This window comes from Morone saxatilis, unplaced genomic scaffold, assembly GCF_004916995.1.
Source record: "Morone saxatilis isolate NCDOM2014 unplaced genomic scaffold, NCSU_SB_2.0 Contig10, whole genome shotgun sequence".
Classification (NCBI taxonomy): domain Eukaryota; kingdom Metazoa; phylum Chordata; class Actinopteri; family Moronidae; genus Morone; species Morone saxatilis.
This window is the reverse complement of record NW_023339652.1, coordinates 4,438,151-4,461,085: the sequence shown is the minus strand read 5'-3', so window position 1 is coordinate 4,461,085 and position 22,935 is coordinate 4,438,151. Positions and strand designations below refer to the sequence as shown.

Here is a 22,935-nt window from a genome sequence, read left to right as displayed (position 1 = left end):
ATCCTACATACTGGTCCTTTAATGATCTTTTATGATTACAAAGGGCAGCAAGAAAAAGCCGAAAATATATGACTTTTTTGGATTTACATTGTTGTACATATGTAATACAATATCAGTATAAAAAAAATTGTGTATAATATGTCAAGAGCAAATTGGCATGTAGTCGTTTAGTTTGCTTTGTTTAGATGAGTTACAAAAGCTTCTTCTTGTTCTAAACCTTCACATCCTCTTTCTTGGAAGTTGAATAAGACCAGTAATTTGCAGTGTCCAAAGGTGACCATTCAAATGCTCCTGACATTTAGGAAATTGTCCTTTTTGTTCACCCATCTCTTTATTTCACAGCCTTCTTCTAAATGCCATTTCACCCTTTTCATTCCACTTTCACCCTGTTGATCTCGCTTCCTCCTTTCTCCTTTCTTGTTCCATCTAGGTCGACCACTGACAGGCTCGTGGTTGGAAAGATTTGCTTTTTTAGCTTTTTCTGTTCATATCCCATGTCCATTTCTTTAGAAATGTTGAAGTGCGCCACTTATAATTCTAAAGGTTTTGATGGCGCTAAGTGCTAATGCAGCGTTTAAAAACTGCTTTTTGGTCTTTGTGTTCACTTTCATAATTTCTTTCTCAGTGACTAATTTGGTCCCTAATGTTTTTGTCCCTATTTTGATGTTCGGTTTTGCTTTACATTTCTTAGAAGTAGTGTCAATCAAACAGCACAGCCATTTTTCTTTGTTTTTTATTTTTGTATTGATGAAGTTAGAGTTTTAGTGGGTGGCGCTCCTAGCACTTTCAGGCACAATTTCTATCACTGCTAAAGCAAACTGCCCAGTTCTTCTTTTTATTAAAAATAACCTGTCAACCCCAGTATCTAGCACAAATTCTCCATGATACCAGAGATACCAAATAAAGTCAAAATTTAATAGATTTTGAATAAAAGATGCGGAATTTCTCTCAAGGATTACGTTTTGTTAAGAAAAAATTCTGCCCAACAGAATAAAGGATATTCACACAGTATAAATCTTCTCTCAGTCATTTAATGTCAGTGGGGTAGTTGTTTTAACACAGATAAGTGCTGCACCTTCAGAGCTCAGTGACGTCCACGGAGGGCAGTAATCTGCACCCAGAGACCCAGCACAGTCATTAGCGATTTATAGCTGCCTACATTTTTCCTCTTTGGAGAGCCATTAATCTCAAAACAACTCATACACTGTATAGACTTTCCAGAGTGTTTGTTTACTCTCTTTCTCAGAGAAATTGTTTCGCCAAAACTATTATATATCTTCCAGACAGTTTACGTTTGCAAGGGAGATAAGCTTTTGGAGGTGTGCAATTTTCAGCCTCTAGCTGTGATAGCGAATGGCCTCTGCAGTGCTGGGATGTGTGTTTAGCCGACTTTGTTGGAAGAGACAACAGATATTCTCCAAAGAGGATGGGTCCTGCACCGCGCAGCATGGATGCACTTCTTTCTCTGCTCATTAGGGTTGAACTATAAGACTGCTGGGCCACAAATCTGCACCGGCCACATCGCCTCACCCAGTAATCGATCCCCCCACGGCCACACGACACAGGACACACACAAAGCACACACAGAGCCAGTGAACCAAAGCTTATGTACAGAGTAGCAAGCTGTGCAGTGTCCAGGCAGGGTGTTAGTTGGTAATCATTAACACAGACTCCCTGTTTGCTTTGCCTCTGTCCCGGCTATATGTCTGTTAGCTTCCATGCATGTGGCGAGTGTGTTGTCAACAGTCCAATGTGCCTCACTGCACTTTATTTACACTGGGTCTCTCTGTAGACACACATCAACACACTGTGCATATGACACATTACACATATGCCCATACAGTACACACACATTTGACATCTGTTAACGCCCGGAGTCGCATATCTCGCAGTTTACAGTTGACTTCCTGTTCTAGCATCTCACAAATGAGTGTAGAAGACAAATTGTGTTGTAGAGTAGAAAATGGCTCATAATTAATCCGTAGACTAAACAAGCAAACACTTTGAAGGTAAATTCAAGGATTTCCTGGGGAGAGGATTGATTGGATGCGAGATGACCCCTTCAAGGAAATGTGTGTGTGGCTGAAAGGGCAGACAGGAAGCACAGAGAGGACAAACATACCAGCAGGGTGCTGCAGAAGTCTTACTCATAAATTCCAATTTTTGTTTGTTTTCATGGCTGAGGTCTAGTGTTAGAGGCCACATAGCCTAATGGACTATATTGTAACTCAGCAGTCTCAGGTTTGATTTCACCACCTTCCATGGATCATGTCAGATGTGTTCTTGAGTAAAACTGTACCTTTAAAACTGTGACATTCTCACTTAAACACTTATTTGATCACAAACTAAACATTATAAATAAGTATAACTCCAAAACATTCTACCCAGAAAATAGCATGAATAATATTGCCTCAAAGGTATGCTGTTGATCACATGGATGATCCTGCCAGGAAAACAAGGGAAAAGACCAAAATATGTCGGTGAATGGTGAAGAATGTAGATTTGTAATCTCGTTGACTTTGGTCTGATAGTTCTGATAGATTGAAATCAAAATCTTAAACAATTTAATCAATTTTAGTTTGGCAAAGTTCTTGTCATGGTTATACAGCATTTAAAGTTTGAGAAATGTAGCTTATTTTGTTAAATTTGAAATGGTACTCAGTCTGTAGCCTGCCTGGAATCTTTTTTTCTGCAAACTGTTTTCCAGTAATATAACTTTTTCTCTTCTCTGGATACATGTTGCCCTTTTCTGTGCTAGGTAATGGCGGTGGATGTAATGTGCAGCTGCTGCAGTTGAGTTAATGAGTAAGCCGATTAATAAATGATGTACTTTACATCTAAACATGTAGATAATATTTACTTTCCATACTTATCATCTTTTGGCAGTTATTAGATGTAACAAAGGGCTGGCTGTTGTGGTTCATCATCACCTTCTCTTGGCTGAAAACTGATGCTGGCAGTAGGCTTAAGTACTTCTACATTTCATGCCAATAAAGCACCATTAAACATCCACACCTCCATCAAGTCAGGTGCCATTGGCCTCGCCGTGTCCATTTGAGTGGTCAGATGAGACTCGACTGCTTGGCAGATTTTTGCTGCTGGTCCTTCTTTGCCTTCGCATCTGCTGCCCCCTCCCTGGGAGATCCGAGTGCCACATCTGGTCGAGCTGAGAGTCGAGGGGACGCCAGGCAGCTCCTTGAGTCAGAACATTAGCATACACTTACTCTGGGAATGCCCTTGACATGCTGTCTGAAGAATGGCACGTGAGCAGCATCAAATACACCGGCGGGACCCGAGAAGAGACAGGAATATGGAGAGAGGGGATGGAGAAGAGGGAATAAAGAAGAATAAGAGAAAATGACCAGCAGTTATAGCTTTAAAAGGGGAGTCACATCTGTAATCATATACAGTATAAATGCCTCATTACCATTATTCATTAATCACACCATGTGATGTTATTAGGCTTTTTACAAGTACTTTGTCTTATTCTAGTAGAAAATATTGGCTGAATGCTCCACAATAAAAGAATACGTTTATTGTTGGTGTGTGAAAATGCACACCTAATAGTACCTTCAATTGGTATTTGTTTTCATGGAGCAGAAAGTGTGAGTGGGTGGAGAAAATGACAGAAAAAAGTGAGCTGAGAGATAGAGGGGATGTGTGCATTTTGTCTGACAGACGAAGAGCAAGCGAGGGAGAGATAGAGAAAGAGAGAAGCTGGGGGAGGGGGCTGGAGTAGGTGGGCGGGAAGAGAGGAGGCGAGTGTCACGGACAGAGAGAGAGAGAGAGAGAGGCAGGGAGGGAGAGAGAGAGAGGAAGGAATAGCGAGCTGTTCGCTTGCCGGAGCTGTTGACTGGGTGTTCGAGTGTGTGATCGTGAGTGCTTCTTGAGCCGTCGTGTGAAAAAAAAGGGGGGGACATTTCTTTTTGAGCCTTTGTTCTTTCTTTTTTTTTCTTCTTTAAGTGCCACATCAAGCTCCCTCAGCGAAAAGCAGAACTTGTCTAAACCCCCTCCTGGGATTGTTAAGAGGACCCAGGGAAGACAGCGTGCTGCCAGGTAAGAGAGGACTGTATGTATGTATGTTGATGGTGATAGCATGTTTATACAGTCAGACAGGCAAGAGAGCTTTTGTTGTTTGTGTTGCTGCTCTGAGAATGTCATGCCTGTTTGAAATAGAGAGAACATGCTGTATTTGTGCACGTGTGTGTGTGCGAGCATGTGCACAAACGTGGCTCGCTGGACAACTGTACAGTGATTGTGATTGAAAGAGTCAAGTCGTGTAGAGGAAGAGGAGGAAGATAAGGAGGAGGTGTCTTTTTGACAGCAGCTCATGCAAGATGACATATGTCAGGGGATGTCAGATTTACAATGACAGGGATTACTCAGAGGGGGGGGGGTAAAAATTCCAAGATCAGATCAATTTTGGGGGAACTGGAAAGACTTCTCACATTCTTGTTTTGCAACTGTTCCTTTTACCCTAAAACATAGCGTCAAATACTATCACTAGATAGCAGAGTTGACATTTCTACATATAATCTGAAGTATCTGTGTGACTCATGTTTCGTAGGTCCTTGAAAACCGGTTAGAATATTAGTTTGTGAGCAGTCCGATTTGTGCACGGGACCTGGATGGATGTGGCTCTACAGCTGATAGGATCCATGGCATTAGTGACAGGCACGGATAAGCAGACTTCTACGGAGGGTTTTGTCCCCAGGCTGTATAGAGCAGTATAGTGAGAGAAGACAGTTACATATATATATATATATATATACATATATATATACAGCAGTTGTATCTATAGTAGTATACGATGGCTTCCTAACCCAGGGCTTGCTTTGTTTGTCATATAATGAGAAGTTATATTGTAATCGAATCACTGCACTGCCTTCCTTGATGTTTGTCATTTCCCCTTTGTCGTTCCTTATCTCGCTCTCTCTGTCGTCATTATCCCAGATTCAGCTGAAATGAAGTCGATCTCTCTTCCTTTTCCATCCCTCCCTCCATTCATGCATGCTGACGTACAGTAGACTATTAAACAAAGACAGTCTAGAGGGCCAGAGGCTGAACAAAGCTACTCTGTTCTTAATGACATTTGCGCTTTTCATTTTTTTTCTTCTCTCATTTAGAAACATGAAAGAGGTGAAGGTTGGTAGATTGTGGGGCTTCAAATAGCCCCCATCCATTTGATTCCATTGTCTCATGCTGGAACAAGCCATGAAAGCCAACACGCAGTTCCAGTCTTTTCAAACGCAAAACTAATTCAGTTGGATTTCAGTTCCATTTTGACTTCATTTTTCCACCACCTCGAATTCTTTATTCTCCTACAGGGTCCAACAAATCCTATTCACATCCACTACACCTTTGTAGCTCCTTGGAAAATGGATTAGTACGTCCAATAGTGGACCTGAACAATCTTATTCATGCCATTGTTACCATTAGATTTATGTGTGAGTCATTTATGGAAGCTATTTAATATGATTCATTCCCTTTGAGAACAATTGAATCCCTTTCTTGTAAAATATTGTGTTCAATGGCATTGTCATGTGAACTGTTTGTTGCGTGTGTGTCCATGGTGTGTGATGTGTATCCAGCTGTGAGATCTCCCATTGCATCAATAGTTAATGAGCGTCTCTAGCACTCATTCATACGGCTCATTCACACTGTTTTTGTTTATTTAAGGGCTATAAAGCTTTGAGTGACACGTACTGTACTGTACCATTATGAAGCTTAAACACAGCTCAGCCTGAGTTGAGTTTGGCTCTAGGCAACAGGCTGACCTTCACACAACCTTGCAGTGGGTTTGTTATTAAGGGGTGGCAACATTTAAGAGTAATGACTTGTCTCATGAATCTTATAAAAGAGGAAGTGAAGGACATAAAAGTGTGATGGAGGAGATGAAAATTAGACTTTTGAAATTAAATCTGTTATTTTTTTTTTGCCAAAACACAATATATTTGTGAATCTACACCTTTTTCCTGTATGTGGGTGTTTGTGTGTGCAAGAGTTCTGACCGGATCACCCCATCCATGGATGTTACAGCTTTCCTGCCCTGAGCGGCAGGCAGCTTCTTTCGGTCCACTGGATGCAGTCCGCTCTCTCTCCGTGACTCATTGCCTCATCCACTCTGATTGGCCGGCTTTTCTACTCCGGGGAAAGACAGGACCGAGAGGGGTTGGCCTCTCATGAGCAGGGATCAGCCGTTCTTTTCACACAGGATCCAACTGGATGCACATTCACAATGTGTTCGGTCTGAATGTTAAAACACAGGCATGAAGTTAGGGCAGAAAGATCAGGAAATGCTGCTCCCATCTGCTGCCGTCTCTTTTGTGTCACAAACTGGCTGCCTCAGACGTTCACGTATCTGAGCCAAACAAGTATTACGGAGATCACGCTTCTCCAGTGAGGCGATATTCTATCTAGCCCCATCCACAGTCATGTTCTGTATCCATCTAAGGGATGTATTCAGGCCTCCAGCCCCCCCATCACTTTGTAGATGACGCTGTCACATGTGACAGCTCTGAAGCAAACAGGGCGTGTAGCTCCCTGCCTGCTGAGACTCTGGCTTGTTTGCCTCTTACAGACAGACCCGGCTGAGACAAGGTCCAAGCTACTCCACCCGGTCACCCAGCCAGCAAAATCTGATTTTTTTTTTTTCCTTTGTGGGAAGAGCCTTTGTGCTCAGGTCATGCAGCACTGATTCAGAACCATGGACAGCGCTCCTGTACAGAGGGAAAGAGGTGGCAACAAGCAGAGGAGGGTGAAATTTCAGCACCACCTCTTGTGGACAGCTCCAGCAGTCTATACAGTCAATGATCAGACAGACATGGAGAATTCAGGAATGACAGCTAAATAATGAGACGCTCACAGTGTCAAAAGCAGGGAAATGATGGAGGATATTGCCTTGTTTGTAAAGATGATTCAAAAAGGGATTAGATAATATACTGTGGGGAGTGACAGATTTTACATTCTGGTTGCAGTAGGCTCTGTAGCTGAGGAACGGGCATGGCAGAATATTCACCAGCTTTAATCTCTTTGTGTTTACGAACCAACACTGACTGTTCACGGGCGACAGTGCTCAGTACTTAACCAGGTAGCCTGTATAAATAATTACAGTTGCCAAATATGCAAAGCTTACAAACAGGATATGTGCTTCTTTGCCACAGTGCATGTAGTTCACTGGAGCATTAAATCTTTGTTGGCTTGCTGTCAGGGATATTTGTGACGCACTTTCCATATAGCTCTGTAGATTGATGTCCTTTTAATACTCAAGCAGAGTTTATGAAAGATAGTCAATGAAGATATGGCAGACTGAAAGCCACGCAACCAAGACTTCATTGCTACATCTACAAAGAGGTTGCTGAGCTTTTTTTGTTCAGTTTGGTTTATTGACACCATTCTCATATAGAAATACAACATATCAGACTTTATCAGGGACAGAACAATAAAGTCCTGGACTGATGTTCATTGTTGTCTCTTGTGTTCAAGACAGAGACAGGCATTCAGTGTCTAGATATATTAGATATATTATCATATAGTTTATATAATAATATAAACACACAAACTGTACACCTTTTTTGCGAAACCAGACAAGGTAAAAAGTGTCACGGCACCATGTTGTCCTTTTATCTCAAGAACTGTTTAACAAATTCCTGAATATACCTGTGAATATAAACTTTTAAGTTCTGATTTACACTATCCATGCTCTTTCTGTAGCTGTTATACTGGTAGTGTGTAGGAAATCAACTTGGTGAATATTTATTTCAGTCAGTCATGTGGAATGGATTGTTATGTGAATATAGAATATGTACAGCATTGGCATCTAAGCTCTGATATTGTCACTCCCGAAAGGAAACACAGCAGGGAAAGTGAGGAGCGACAATAATAACTTCGCAAAAGTAGACAAGAGTTGCAATTTATCCTTAAAACAGCTATAGCCAGTAAAAAGGGGAACTACTACAGTTTACAGTATAGTATAGTAAAAAACAACCCATTTAGCTCTACAATCCTAACTGTAGATTCAGCAGTTGTTGTTGCTTAAAGACACCAAATGCAGACTTGTGTATTAGTTCCCTTCTTGCAAAGATCACGACCACAAATCTTGACTCCAAGCTTCTTTTTTTTTTCCAGTTTAGCTTTGACCTGCTCAGCATTATAACCAAGACGAACACTCTCTCCCATAGCAACATGCTTCATTTCACACTGCAAATCATTGTGATTAATCTGCTTTGGCTGTAATAAATGTGATGTATGAGTCAGTTATGGCTTTGACGATCCATTTTATTGATTTTAACGTGCATAGCATTTTAAAACGCCAGATTCAGATTTATTGTATAATCTGAAGTTAAGAACACTGATCGATACATTACATTTTTAAAATAACTGGGGCGTGTGTTCTGTAGCTGGTTGCAAATCACCCGCTCTTATGAATTAATTAGACGTGTTTTAAATCTTCTGTGTGATAACTGTGAACACAGTCAGAGGGTGAAAAATCAGATGTGAAAATGAGTTATTTCTGTAAGGGCTGTTAGATGAAAGCTTACTGTAGTCTGATCTCTGATCTTTGGCAATGGAGTTCACAGGAAAGAGGGTTCTCAGAGCCTCGTCACTGCACTGATACACTAAGAGAAGCCAGAAAGATAAGAGCCACTTCTGTTCATGCATTTACGCACACACGTCCACACACATATGCATACATGAGCTCAGCTTGACATTGATTTTGTGCCTCGCTGCATGTCCTTCAAGTACAAAGGATCTTCCCCACCTACACATCCCGACAGAAACAATAAAAGATGCACAAGTCTTGCCCTAAGGCTTCTGTTATCACCAGTGGACAGCAAACCACCCGTCACTCTCTCTCTCTCTCTCTCTCTCTGTCTCTCTCTTCCTCTCCCTCTCTCTGCTTAACCCCCATACACATGTCCCCTAATTGAGATGGCTAATAACTAACCAGGGTCATTTGTATATGTATGCATTAGCATAATTGAATAGGCATGAGTTAAGTGTTTTCCACTGGTGTGTTAATAACACGGTCCAGAAAAGGCGAATACATGTGCAGCTGTGTTTGTTCGGCTCAACGCTGTCATGAACCGGGAGGCATCCATCCATTCAGTCTCCTCCCCTTTGTCCTGCCTGGCTTCCTTTTCCTGGTCAACTGTCAACGCCATAAAACTAAGGTGTGGTCATTTTTCTCCCTCCTCTGAGATGTCCTTGTCTCTGCAGGCTGTGTGTTCACCAGAGCTAATAAACTGGGGACTTTCCCAGTGTCAGAACAGACATGTATGGCAGGTGAGACAGCATTCAGACTGCCGGCCACTGCAAGTTAATTTTTTTGTGTCAAACAGGCAGGGCTGGAGAGAGTTCGCACATGGTTTTTCCCTCCCGACCTGACCACAGGGGCGACTACCACCTCTGTAAGGTAGTCGGCTCCTCTTCAAGTCCACATCCCATCAATAAACCCTCCTTCTAGCAGAGGAGCCCTGATGTCGGGCAACAGAAGCATTGATGGCAGGAGGTGGGGCACATGAAGAGAGGGTTGATGTGAATTGGGCTTAAAGTGAAGAAAGGCATGAGGGAAGGAGGGTGGTGATGGGGCTGGAGCGAGGATATATTTTCCATCTCAGTACGCTGCAGCTGTCGTCCTTGTCACTGCACTGTGTAAATCAGTGTGCTGTCTGCTGCGATCTGAGCGGAAAAGAAGAGGTACTTTTTATCACTACATCTATGACTCCACAGAAGGCTGCATATTCACCAGGGACCTCTATTTACAGAGAGGGACGGGGGCAAAGCTGACAGCACCAAGAAGGTGCCATTTCTTTTCAGCACTCAGTGCACAAGTTACTGAGAGGTAAAAGGAAACTGAAGAGTAGCACACCTCAAACTTATTTAATTGTTGCATAGCAACAACCTACTGGTTTTGAGCAGTTGGAGCACCAAGCAAAGCCTTGTTTTGTGTTTGACAGAATGTGAAGTAAGGCTAATGGAAAGGGGAAAAAACATAGGAGAAAATATCTATTTTTGGAACTGTGTCATCATCACTCTCAGAAAATATTGATACTGCTGTACTGTATTTTATCTCCGGTCATAAATGATCTAGTCACTTGCTTTGGGTCAAACTGGACTGGACTAAATAGCACTATGTAGGACTTTTACAGACTACTAGCACTATAGAAAGTTACATAAACATGTGCATTGATATGTTAGATTTATAAGTCAAACAATGTATTAAATCCTAATAAATTCATTTCAAGGATCCAACGATCAAAATGTTACATTTGTTTAATTTAGGGTATTTTGTTAACCTGTACTTTTCGAAAAATAGGAAATTTATGACAATATACTCAAGTGTCATATAGAATGTGGCAGGCAAAATTCAGATGCCATGTGTAGACCATGTCCAACTTGAAAGGCTACTCTTACCACATGCATTACACATCTGTTAACTGACCTTCCTTCATGATGACTGAAAACCTATTTTAGTCTTATCCCACCTTCTTTTCTGTTGGTTACAGTTGATCAAAGTCTTTGTTTTTTCACAGAGCCATTCAATGAAACAACAAGAACAAAACACTTGTGTGCTCATACTGCAGGAGTTTCGGCAAAAATTGGATTTCCTTTTTCCCTATTTACCAGGGTCTCTGGTGTCACCTTCTTTCTGTAAGCTTCCAGTCAATCCCGGTTTACTGCAATTAAAGGATCTATCATGTTAAAAGGCTGTCACAGAAAGGAAAAAGCCAGGAGGTTATCTTCAAATCAGGCATTTTCTCCAAACCCTGTCCTTTGATGCATCGACATGCCCTGAAGGAGAGCAGGCTGCGGTAAATGGAGGGTAATCACTGATCTTAGATGTCCACTTGGGAGTATATTATCAGCTAACCCATCGAGTAGGTTCACTATGGGTGAAACAGATCCCATTACAGATGTGTCTCAAAGGGCTTACAGTCGCTTCGCACAGACATGAATGCACACCCACACAAATGAACGCTGTATTCATGATTGCAAAGCTGAGGGAGAAAAAAGCAGCGTTCCGGATTCATTTCAGAGCTTTCCAAGTTTCTTCCTCTTCCCGCAGAGTGGAGAGAAGAAGTTCAGAGAGGCAAGGGGGACGTCCAAAGGGCTCCTGTGTGAGTGTAAATCCACCTTTCCCCTGCATTCATTTAGTGAGCACTTGCACAAAAGCCAGGTTTGAAAAGCCTGGTAAAATGCAATCAGTGCCTTTGCATTTCCTCTGGGAGAGTGCACACCCCAGTTCCGCCAAAACACACGCACATTGTGATGAATCTTAGTAAGCCAGGATGAAGTGAGCAGAGAAATGAATGTGAAATGCTTAGGCAGTACGATAATGCTTAGTTTCTCCATTTCTTTATCTTTTGCTCTCTAATGTCTCCACTTCACCTGTTCTCAGATCAGAGGAGACAGGTGGAGGTATGTGAGCATGTTGTGGTGCGGAGAGGGGATATAGCGATGTGTGAGATCACTGTGATTAATGGCAGCACATTGAGCTCATACATTATTCATCAGTCGTCACCTTCACCCACCGCCAAAAGGTGTTACTGAGGTTTTTTTTTTTGGGGGGGGGGACGCGTTGTTCCTGAAAATTTGAAGCCAAATGAACAAAATCCACCCTTTCCACCCACATTTGAGTCTATTACCTGAGACCACCATGGCGTGAAAACCAGTGACATGTCATGTTAAGCAGCCTCTATCATCTCTCCCAGGGCTGCTTTCTTGTAAAAGGAAAGTAAAGTTAAAATAAGTTGAGAAAGCCTATGTTAACCAGGTCACTGTTTCAGAACAACACAACTTGTGGAATTACAATTATGTTCCCAATCTTTTAGTAACATATCCTCCACAACAAGTCTTTTTATCCTCCTCTTCGTCTTTTCACCAAACCCAGCCCTCAGTCTCTTTCCCTTTCTGTGCCATAACTGTCAGTATAAATAACCTCTCTGGCTCCTGATATGATAAACCCCCAGGAGAAACAAATTACCCAGGATGCACAGAGAAAGCGCAGTTCACGCAGCGAACGAGCTGCTGGATTATGGTGGCTTGAGTTTGACATTCACTGAATACTCTGTGCTAATTTACCGTTTCCACCAGTACTCGCTACATGGTCAGAGTTCACCCTTGGGAGTAGAATGTCTTGAATGAGTGCAGGGGCCAAGATAACCTGTTGTACTACTTTTAGAGGGTAAATCTCACTAATAAGTTGTTTACTGTCTGCAGCTGCAAAATGCTATTTTACATTTTGTTGCATCATGCATTTAAAAGCAGGAACCTTTCTGTTCATTCATGCACTGTGCTGATTGTTCCATCTTTATTTAGTGCTTTTGTATATAACACTTTGATACATGGATCCTGATTATTCTTTACATTCATGAAATGAGCATACACTCATCTCGTCTCAGGATTTCATTTAGTGCTGAAACAAAAATCCTAAAAACACAAAATGAATCTGTTTATATCATTTTAAATTGAATATATTTCTGTTTTGGCTTTTTGGTCATACAAAACAAACCATTTGAAGATGTCACCTTGAGCTCTAGGAGATTGTGATGTGAATTTGTTGCTATTTTATGACATTCAATAGACTGAAAGATTAACCACTTTATCAAGAAAATAACTGACATATTAATCAATAATAAGAATCTTAGTTGCATTGCTGGCTTAACATTGCTCAGTCACTTGTGCTCACATATCAAAGACTAAGTCCAGTATTAAACGTATTAATAACCTATAAAAAAGGCCAATACCAACACTGCTGATCCTACTAGCAAGCTGATGTAGCTTATACGTCTGTGCCACATACAGTATCTCTGTTTTTTGTCTAACAACTATTAAAAACACATCAGTGAGCCACACTGTTCCTTCATCACAATTAACACGGGCACCATAGTTTATTTGGATCCCACATAGACCTTCCTGCTGCCAGAAATTCTCACTAGAGCACCAAATGTGTGTTAATCCATGGCTGAAAATAGTCCCCAATAAATAACATTTACTCCTATTTGAGTAAAAACTACAGTGGCCAGCCAGTATAGGAAACTGAGCCTTTGTTAAAAATGAAAGTATATGTTTATGACTGGTTTTGAAAGACATACATTGTCTGGAGAATAGATGGTTTGAGGCTGAGGGTAGGTAAGTATTGTTGGTTTTGGTCTTTTTATGGGATTTGTTGACAGTAAGAAACATATATACTGCCATCCTTATCCTTTACGATTATTGTACTATCATAGGTAGTATTCAGAAGTCACTCTGTTGCTTATCTCTGATCAGTTTTTTTTAATTGATTGTCTTTTATCACTATAGCACAAATTGTTATGTCCAATGTCTAAAAGGTGTCAGTCAGATGGAAATTGCTACAAGGAACCGCATACTGATTTACATGTAATTACATTCTTCAAATTTGTTTTGCGAACAGTGAGTGAAAATATGTGTGTGTCATAAGTGACACAGGCAAAAATTAATACAACGCAGGCACTCACGAGAAAAAAATGGAGGTGTTTACAACAGCTCTATAATTGGAAACAAAATGTGATGTCAGTCACGTTATTCTTTCCGTGTTTCCTCCATCTGGATGGGAGCAGGAAAGTGTTAGTTGTGCCACTGCTGAAGGTTTAAGAGCTTTTAGTTGGCTGAATTACGCCCACGAGGCACTTTTTTTCCCTGAATGCACCAGTCAGATCAGTGACAGTGTCTAACCTCAGGTTCTCTCCTGCGCACGTCTCTCACCCCACCTGCCTTCTCCCCTTTAGTCCATCAATCAATCCTGCCCGCATCACGCTCTAGTAAGCTTGACTGGCACTAAGAAGGGAATCTAGCTTTAGAGCGCAATGTGTGGTGCTAGCAAGTTCATATACATATCCACACATTTCTGTTTTTACTGTGTCTCTACAAGAAATGTTGCTCAAAATGGCAGCAAACTGCTCAGCATCACACGCCTACACTGAAACGCAAAATGATAGCCGCTGTGTGATTCTCAGAGATTTATCTCTCCCTGCGACTGGCTCCTTTACGAGGCCACGCAGTCGGTCACTTCTGCTGGTCAAGGACCTTCCTCATCAGGTCATTAGGCTCTTAAAAAGCCTGGCTCCTCTGTGCTTTCAATGCTCACCAGGCCACCCTTGTATTGATTCCTGCATTGATCCCATTCAACTGGGCCTATGTGTTTGTCCCCGAGCATCCAGAAAATATCCTCATATCATGTCTGTGTGCACATTATTATACCGCTCACACAGTATCTGAGCTGCATCCTCTTTTGTGTCAGCATGATGAGTGGTGACAGCGCTCGGAGTCATGTCTTTTGTTGTGTGCGCAGGCATATTGTGCGTTGTTGTGTTTACCAGAGTGAGTTGGGAGCTGCTTGTGGCCCCAAGGCAGCGCTGTGCAGGCGGGTGGGGTTGAGGGTTCAGGGTCGACCATGCGTTGCGTTTCCACACCACATGGCACAGTATCAGACTGCACTGAATGAATGACCTGGACATTCGCTGTCCCTCTAATGATTAAATGCCTCATGGTTTGATTGTTGTGTGGTGATTATCTCTGCCAGTGTTGTGTACGCTTTACCAGTGTCTGCCCCTGCTCACTGCTGATGGATCTAAGGGCAATAATGGATGGTTGTGACCTTGATTGATGTTTTTTTTAACGCTGGTGACAATTTTAAATTCTGACAATACAGTGTGGAAATCTAAACTAGGTCATTTTCAGGCACAGTCTGTTTTAATTTCAATTTATGAACCAGGAATATATTGAGACAGTAACAAACAGGATACCCATCCACATTTATTAACTGGATTGTCAAGGAAATGCAGGACAGAAGGGGAGAAAAGAGGAATAGATGTGATTGAAAAGACGTGTGACAGGAAGAAGACAAAGAGACAGAGAGGTGGGAAACAAAGTTTTCACTCCTCAGGAGGGGCGGTAATAAGATAAGCTTTTTTCAGCATGCGCTCGCAGATGGCTGTCCTCTCCTGGTGTGGCCAAGACACTCTGGCTTCATTTATCTCCACTTCACAGCATTGTTTCCATCTCTCTGGATGACTCTCCCCTCCACCTGCGCTCGCCCTTCCTGTCCCTCACAGGAACTGGAGTCCAGCCTTCACTCGCCTCATTGAGGATAATGAGACAGACTTTCAAGGCCTGCTTAAACAATATACACTGATCATATTGTGCCATTATGTTTCATTTTCTTTCACTGCTTACTCAGATGAGATTTGCACTAAACCTCTGATGTTTGCAGATGCCCTGTTTTTGAAAATGTACACATTTCTGACATTTGAAGTAGCGATTTCTCTCGCAGTTTTCCATCTCTTGGCAATATTGTTAAACCTAATATCACAACATGAATACAAATATGGAATACATACAAGAATTACTGCTGTGCACATGGTTTACATCCAGCTACAATAGGGCTGCAACTAATAATTACTCCATTATGGATTGATCTGCAGATCATTTTCTGGTTTAATTTATTCATGCTTAGTCAGAAAATTTAGGAAAGTAGTGAAAAATAGCCATCACTATTTTCCAGTACCCAAGGTCAAACTAACCAAAACCCAAAGAAATCTATCAAAAAAAAACATTAAATATTCACATTTGAGGATTAATGGATTCATTGTTCAGCTCTACACCGGACATACAAATGAAAAAAGATGGAATAATAAAGATGCAATACCAGTGACAGTCCAGAAACAATACTGAATTATCACCCAGCTCCGCAGTTTCTGTATTCTTAAGTCATTAGTCATCCTTGATGAGGCAAGAACAAATATAAATTTTGGGGAAAAGAAATGCTTTTCTGCACACAGCCATGCTGTGTATGCAGCTGTCCATATTTTCTCTAATTTGGCCAAAATCTGCTCAGTTGTAAGCAGATTTAGTCTGTTTTGTTTATTAAGAAACATGTGGCTTCAATTACTGACAAGAGCTTAAAAAAGGTAACCTAACATTAATCTGTTTGGAATCTGTCCTCCAGTATGTCCTCACTGCAACAGCTGTTACAGCCTGTTCTTTCCCAATTGTTCCAGAGACATTAATATACCCCAAAAAATGATACGAAAATGTTTGGTAAGCTGTCACTTGCACCTCCATATTTTTTATAGCATTTTACGGGAGGTGTGTGATTATTTACAGTTCCAATTACTGGGCCCATTTGAAGCCTACATGATTTGCTCTTAAAAATCCTGTAGATAAAAGACAGCCCCATCAGTTTAATACGATGTCATTAACTGTAAAGCTGCACCAAATCACAAAAAAATGTCATCCCATTAGAGTGTGGATTAATCCTTGGTGTATCCGTATTCACTGTACCTTTGAAAATGGGATGTTTTTATGTTTTGTGGCAAGGTATGCATGCATTTGGAGAGAGCATGTGACAAAGTAATGTTTCTAAAAAGCACAGGTTGTATTTCTACCACACACGCAGGCTATAAAAACAGTGGTCAGTCGTTGGAGAATGTGCCTAATACGAAAGAGGGAATTTGTCACATCTTTATTTTAAGGGAGCTGAATTTTCACACTAATTCCCAATGTTCTAGGATGTGTAAGGGATGGCTTAACACCATGCACCATCCTTGGTTTCCATGACGACTGTGATCCCTGTATGATAATCGGATTCCCACTATAGCTGTGAAAACACTCATTCCTTCCTGATCCAAGAAAATTATAACATGAAAACGCAGTAAGGAATTTGACTGTGTGACGATAAACAGCCGGGTGAAGAAATGCTTTGTAGCCTGAGCCAGCCGGCAGGGTCGGACCTCGATGAGTCTATTCATAACTACGGCAGCAAGGTAGACCACAAAAGCTGTAGCATAATGGAAGGGGAGCTAAGCCATTTACTAAACAGGAATGATGGAGGAGGTATTAGCAGCCGTGCCGAACAATCCATTTTGTTTTTAACATGTGGACTTTGGTATTAGAGGAAGAGGAGCAAGAGTAAAAAAGAGCATTATTATATGCCTTTCACATTGTGGAGGAAAAAGAGGCACACAAAGCCATTTGTGGTTTTGTGTGGTTTTATTTGGAAAGCATGTATTTCTGTAATTCACAGATCGCCAATTTTCTTTCTTCTTTTTCTTTCCTGTTATTTAAGTGGTTGAAAGTTCTGTTGAGATACACCTGTTGATTGGTTCAGTTGTTTTGAAGCAAGGAAAATAATGATACATGGTAGACTTTCAGTTCAGGTGCAGTTTGTGTACACGCTGACTTTTCACACACAAAAAAAACAGGAGCTGTAAACATGAGGTCATACAGACTGACGAGTAACTCATCGGGTTTGGGATTGGGAAATTAAATTCTATAGACTAACTACCTAAAATTCATGCACTTTGTTGCTTATTATTTGTAATAATATGTTCTGTGGACTCAAAGAGGTCAGGAAAATAACGAGCAGTTATGAGCATAATTAGTAGAGACTCCAACACAACCTAGTTTTTGAATAATTAAGACCATGTAGAAACAAGACGAGGAAGTGCTAAAATGCACAGACCTGGACGATAGCTCACTGCATCAATGTTCACTTTCTGATTGATCGGGGGGAATTCCTTCACTTATTTGTTACAAGATAATTAACATAAACATATACACTGCTAATACAGATCACTTTTTTAATAGCAGTTTAGCTTTTTAAGCAAAAATCCCATACCTACTATTACCAAATCCTGGGGTTGGTCTGTTTTACTTTCACACCACAAACAAATCACTTTGGAATCTCATGTTTTTAGGCGGATTGAAAGCTTTTGACAGCCTGAACAAACCAAACTAAATGGGCAAACGCACCAGAGTTCTTTTTGAAGCAAACTAAAAAGGTTAGGTTTGAAAGCATCCTAGAATCTTTTTCAAGAAAGCCCTTGCAAAAACAAAAAAAAAAAAACGTTATGTTATGACAGTAAAACAATACAGACAATATAAACAGGACGAGAACACACTATACGGAGCATGGAGAAAATATGAGTTTTGCAGAAATTGTGAAGCACGTCGTTACCCAGAAGATCAATAACTGAACTGAATAGCAAACATGTACGTTCAATTCTGCGGTTTTAATTGCATCCTTTTTGCTTCCTGACACTGAGGAGTTTTTTTCTCATCACAGCTGAGAGGAAATGGTTGACTGCATAAATTCTCTTCTCTAGCACAGTCTTAGCTTTTCACATTTATCTCCAGCTCAGAGTATGACAACTATAGATCCCCTTCTCCTTTGCACAAGACAAATGACCTTATTACCACAGAGGACCATTCAAAATAGGATCATGTCAGGCATGGCAAAACACTTCTGAGGAAATACAGACCTGCTCTGTGAGCTGCGCATTGTTTCTTAGGGAACCATCAAAAGCACATTTTACAGAGCAAACACGTTTTTAGAGCCTGTCTGGGCTTTCAAGACACATCAAGAGGCTCATACAGAACCACTGGTGGACTAAGCAGCAGTGTCAGTTTCTGTATAATTTAATACGGACCAGGCATTTGTAAAAGAGCACCTTCTACTGAGGCTGATTCGCTGCTGAGGCCACATTTGTTTCACCATAATGAAGTTTTTCTGTGTACTGACGGAGATATGCCTGGAGGGAAGCACTCTCTCTGATTTACTGTGTTAGTGTTTGTGTGTGTGTGTGTGTGTTTGTCTATATGGACTTTCCCCCCATGTGTTGTCATAGCACTAAGGGGGCAGGAGAGATAGGACAGGCACACACTGTTCTCCCTTGTGGGAAATTAGTGTCCGCATGCATAATTACAGTAGAGGATAGGATGGCCAGGATTCATTTTCCGCAGCTACGTACATAAAGCCCCGAAGCCCACTACATTATCTACAGATCACTATAACTTGGCGTTATAAATAATTCATGTTTGCAGCTGCGTGTGAGCGAGAATGTTTGATGCTGTGAAACGGTACAAGGATCCAAACTGTTTGATACCAGGTGAGGCCACCGCGTTCGTTTAACAATCAGTTTCAAGCAATTTAAGGGGGAGTTGGCATCACATTGACCTCGCTTGTTCTAAAGGTCGCAACCGTTATAGTCCTTTTTAAAAAGTGGAGCTCATTGATTTGGGTCTGGACGGATCTGTTGAGAGCAATACAGGCTAATGAGCCCAACATGCTTTAGTGTCCAATCAGAAACCACCAAGCCTGATTCATAATGGCAGACCTTAATAGCATGACTGATAGGCTAATAGACCAATCATATTTGTGTCAGTCATCCAAAATAGGCTTGCTCTTTACAGTGGATTCAATTGATTTGCATAAAGATCAGTTTGCACACAGTTGCTCTATTGTTGTAAACTGGATCAGTGCATTGTCTTCCTTAAAAAAAATCATATCATGTTTATTCATGATAGAGAAAAACACAGCCACAAGATGATAAACAAGAAACCTATTTCTGACACACAAATTCTGTAAACTAGATAAGTTTACCTCTTCAGGCCTCTAAAAATATTCAAATAAAACAACCCAAGAAGGTAAAAAATAACTTTTTGCTCACAGCTCATTGACACAACCCACACATATAACCCACATGTTCTTCATTTTAAAGTCACAAATCAAAAAGGTTGGAAAAACCTGCCCTGGATTCATAGTGTTTCATATCCGACATTTTTTTTTTTAACAGGCAAACACTTACCGTGGGAAGTGTTTTCTCGCCGTTATCTTCAGAAGCTTCCATATCATTTCTTTTGAAGATCACATCAAGGAGGAGCCACACACCTTTCCTGTAAAATAGGTGTTCATTCATCACTCAAAGTCCTCTTATCGCTTTACTCAGGAAGCTTCTGTCTTTCTCCTGAGCGCTAGCAGAGACTATGTTCGTCAGCCACTCAGCCTACTTTTCACCATAGAGAGCATGTTTGCTGTCACCATAAAACACACCACTGTCAGCCCGCTGAACTAGAGGTATTAGCTGCTAATGGCCAGCAACCCAGGTAGCGTTGTTAGCCCCCATACTAGTTTAAGTCCACAGAGCTTACCATACCTGCCCAACCCCAATAAGACTTACTTCCTGCCTGCCTTCCTTAAGCTAACTACACAAAGCTTATTTAATATGAGTGATGGCAACGCTTCACTAACGTTATCAGGGGGCAAGGCTTATGAGAGAAATAACCTTCAAAACATATACATAAACGTCCTTGTGTTTTCACCTTCTCTTTCATATGACAGATTTAGCCTAGTCGAACTTCTTCTCATCTGAGTGACTCTTCAGATCATTCCTCCTGTCTTTTGCCCCTCAGGTGAGCCACGCTTTCTCTCTCGATGTTTATGCAGGTTGTCAACACCTGACAGTGGACGAAGTCAGGCTGACAGTTGGTTTCCCTTCGCCTGATCAGTGTGGACTGTTGGCCCACAGCTGAAGGTCAGAACAGGCCCCCCTCGCGTGCAGACACACACACATACAGACACACACACACACACACACACACACACGCACATACACACCCTCATTCACAAGAAAACTCAGGCCAATTTAGGAGGAGATTTATGAAGGAACCAGCAGACATCTGGAGGATGCTGAGAGTAGCCCAATTAGACAGAAATTAGGGGAATTTGAGTTTGTATCAAACTTGGCGGCTGACTATAATATCTGAAGATGAAAGCTTTTGCTGAAGAAATTTCTGCTTATATAATCCAGATTATCTCATATGTGTTAATTAAATAACATTTTTTGAGTAGAATAGTTATTAAGTATTACACACAAAGATCAGATTCAGTTTAATAGGGCCTTTTTCACTATTGAATTCCCATTTTTCATTGACTCCTGCTCTGTCTACTGCGATTTGACATTAGTATCATGTCATAACAAAAAAAATAAAACCATGCCATCTACTCCTTTTAAAGATTATTTGTATTTATTCCAATGTCATTTCCCAGAACTCCAAGCTACTGCAGCCTGTTTATGTAAACCTGACATCAATGAGGCAAGAAGGAAATGATGAGCCCCAAGTCATGGCAGCGCCTTCACAAATTTTCACCCCGGCAAGTGGTGCACTCAAGTGCCACCAGACAAGCAAAGATTTTCTTTTGTGTTTTCAAAGCTCATGCAAGAGCTACACAAAATTGTTATCTGTGTCTTGGCTAAGCTCTTTAACAGAGACAAAGCGGTTGTCATTTTTCCTAACACCACCTAATTCCCTTAAATGTCACAGGAACACATTCAGCTGGTGCTGAATGGAGCAACAGTGTCAATCCTGGTGATGCTATTTCTGTATTGGGTATTCCCTTTTTAAAATGTATCCCTTGGCTTTGCTTCTGCATATTATTTCCCACATTCAGTTGCACAAGGTCACAAGTTTGCTGTTGTTTTACTTTGTCACTGTTTTCTGGTGGCAATCTAAACTATTACAGCACTGAGTCACAGAGCAGCAGTGCCTCAGGAGCAACGTCACCTCACAAGCTGCTTCTACTTCTACTGTCAAGAAATCAAGATATAATTTATGACATCGAAGTTTTTTAAGTATTTCTCACCCTCTTGCATCCATCAGAACTGTTTTGTGGATCGCCCGCAGTAGTGTCTTCTTACAGAAAAGTAATTTCTCAACAAGTGCAGATATTTCTACACACTCCCTCATGGGATAACTAACAGCTTGTTCAGTCAAGGGTTATCAGCTGCAGATGGCTGAAGACAATAAACATGATCAAACATGGGGGTGGGTATTTTGAAGCAGTATGTCTTAAGCCAAGTCATAGAGTGATGCAATGCCGCCCTTTTTGCAATATTTCTTTATTTTCTCTCCAGTTTATCTGTTAAGACTTTCATCATTTGCATTGTTTCATATAAAACAGGACTTATGATTGAACACCGTCATTCATAACCACGGAGACACCGATTCATTACCAACTTCAACAATCTAACTTGTGTAATGAGATGTGTGGGCTGCCCCTCAGTATTAATGGCTCCTATAAATCACCTATTTATCTGAGCTGCACTAAGCTCACAACTAATGCTGAGTATCAGCCTTTCTCTCTCCCTACAGTGAGCCACCTTCAAGATATCCTGTCCAGTAATCTTGATTAATTCTGTTTACCTCAGTGCAGTCATTATAGAGAATGGCCACTATAATTTTAGCAGACAACGTCTTGGAGTTGAGAGGCTGACCTCAATCCTGTGGTGCTCTTTCTCCTCAAGGTTACCGGATCTCAGGAAGTTATAACAACAAGATTTCACACATTTTCTGTGGTTTGTTTAATACATTTTCTCTCATACTGCAGTAAAAAAAATGGTTTCCATGTGCATCTAGGGAGATTATAGAGCATTTTAAAGATGATTACAGCAGTAAAGATGATATAGCATGTCTGAGGAACGAAGACAAATCACAGCAAATAACACTGCATGCTCTCTGACGCTGCATCTCCATTTGCCTAATGATCACGCAGGAGAGGGTCCCACTCCAACTACAACGCTGCCTGATTGTATGGTCCTCAGCGTTACCAGAGATAGCTTGTACCAGGCCGGTCTTACTTCACATCAGTTGAAACTCTTTTGTTCATAGATAATACCTCCAAGAGAGCATTTATTTTTATAGAATCATTTTGCTGCTGAGCCCCCTCATTACCTTATCCACTTGTACGTTGCAGATGGAAAGTGGGGGAAACAAATCAGTCCACTTATGTGCCATTTTGCGCGATTAGATAAAGGTCGTTTGACGTCTCTGATTAGGCATTATGACAGTTTCTCTGTTGTGGTTCACTGAGTGCAAAAGAAAAAGCTGGATGAACTGTGCTTTTATACTGCAGCTGCAATGCTTATAGTGTAATAATAAAATGAATTTTTTCTCGATATAGGAGGTGATCCATCTCCATAATCATGGCTAGTCGGAGCTGAATGTACTATCAGCAGCAATTTCATATATTCAATTTGTGCTAATCATGCTCGCTCCATTCCTATTTTCCACTTATGCCATTGAACTGAATGGGGATAAAACTGATAAAAGTGATATTGTCCTACATTGTAGAAT

At 41.1% G+C, this 22,935-nt stretch overlaps 1 protein-coding gene across 1 annotated transcript in view; it reads left to right on the top strand.

Moving 5' to 3' along the window:
* Positions 1-3,847: 3,847 nt before the first annotated feature.
* The window catches only part of syt1a (synaptotagmin Ia), an 82,517-nt gene continuing 63,429 nt past the window's right edge, over positions 3,848-22,935 (top strand). The window contains exon 1 of the mRNA XM_035681306.1: positions 3,848-4,056. The gene's annotated coding sequence lies outside the window, so the exon portion shown is untranslated. The remainder of the gene's footprint in view (positions 4,057-22,935) is intronic.